Here is a 1572-nt window from a genome sequence, read left to right on the forward strand (position 1 = left end):
CTGTCAGTAATTAACTAACAACTAACTAACTAACTAACTAAAAAGCGTCAGAACCTGATAATCACTGGGCATTTAAGATCTGCAAATCCATATTAAGATATGTTGGTATGACCTCACTTGTATTTGTCTAGTTCATAAGACTGTACTATTTCCGGGAGGTGGGGACAGAGACAGACAGGCAGGCAGGCAGGAAGACAAGGACTAGACATCATTAATGTAATTTTTGGCTGTATATATTGTATATACTTATTGGATAGTTTTTCTTGTATTAGTTATAAGCCTTTTTTAATTTTAGACAAAAAGAGAGGAAATGTGGTGGTATTGTGTTCCCCAAAATATTGTGTACCTTAATAAACTTGTTAATCTGCATCATAACATTTTAAAGATTTGATGTTCAATATTGCCTATACATAGGGTTAGAGGTGGAGGAATAAATGGACACAATAAAATGGAGTATAAAGAGAACTGATTGCAAGTAAATTAAGAACTGAACTGCAATTTTCTATCATATGTGTTTCCAAAATTAACTGCCCTATGGATATCTTATATAAAATTGTAGCCAGAGGACAAAGATGAATTAGAACAGTTCCGTGGGGAAACATAGGAACACTGATATATGTTTATTTTTAATTATATACCACAAGGGTTAATTATATGGGGTCATTAGAAGAATAACTGCTCCAGATTAACTCTAATATGTGCAAAAGTGATGAGCTGCAATGACAGATATACTTTCCAGCAACAAAAAATACTGAGCTCTAAACTTTAAGTAGAACATCAGTACACTGGAATTGATCCAGGGGGCAAGAGGTGTGATAGGATGGTAAATCAAAAATATAAAGAAAATTTAGCCTGAAAATATGGTTTTAGTGTGGCAGGATCACTGTCTACAAATATTCAAAAAGCTATCATATAAAAAAATGAAATGAAACTCGTTTGTTCAGAAAAGGAGCCAGTTTTTAAGCTCATAAAGTTGCTAATTTAAGATAAATAAAAGGTATAGATATCCAGTAATTTTTTAACAGTTTAAATCACAAAATAATGAGTTCCCCATTCAAGGAAACATTTAAGAAACTACAGAGTGCTTACTTTGGCAGCACAAACATTAAAATTGAAACGTTACAGGTAATATTAGAATGGCCCCTGTGCAAGGATAGCATTTGTGAAGCATTCCATAGTTTTCCTGAGTTATCTATAGGCAGTTAATGGTTGCTGGGGAATAGAGACATATTTTCTTCAGTGGTGTTACACTGGTAAGGAGACCATGATTTTGTCAAAATCATTCAGTTTGGGTCTTATAAGAAATCCTAGTAGAATAAAATGGGTCACAAAAAAGAGAGAAAAGAAAACATGAACATAGTAAGAGGACTAGCTGAGTAGAAGGGGATCACTGGGAGTAGGAGTACAACAGAGGCTAACAGGTAATGTGAATATGATAAAAACACTTTATATTTATTACTGCTACTACTGCTGCTGCTACTACTACTACTTGTAGCCAGAAGATTTCTCTGGTCCCGGCCCCTCATTTTTCCTGCCCTGTCTGGCCCCGTGATCCTGCAGACACTTATAAAA

The 1572-nt window shown here is 34.7% G+C and overlaps 1 pseudogene; it reads left to right on the top strand.

Moving 5' to 3' along the window:
- The first annotated feature begins 1081 nt into the window (after positions 1 to 1081).
- LOC128117925 (uncharacterized) lies at positions 1082 to 1182 on the top strand (annotated as a pseudogene).
- Positions 1183 to 1572: the final 390 nt, after the last annotated feature.

Source organism: Peromyscus californicus, unplaced genomic scaffold (assembly GCF_007827085.1).
Source record: "Peromyscus californicus insignis strain IS unplaced genomic scaffold, ASM782708v3 Scaffold_10__1_contigs__length_136768540, whole genome shotgun sequence".
Lineage (NCBI taxonomy): Eukaryota > Metazoa > Chordata > Mammalia > Rodentia > Cricetidae > Peromyscus > Peromyscus californicus.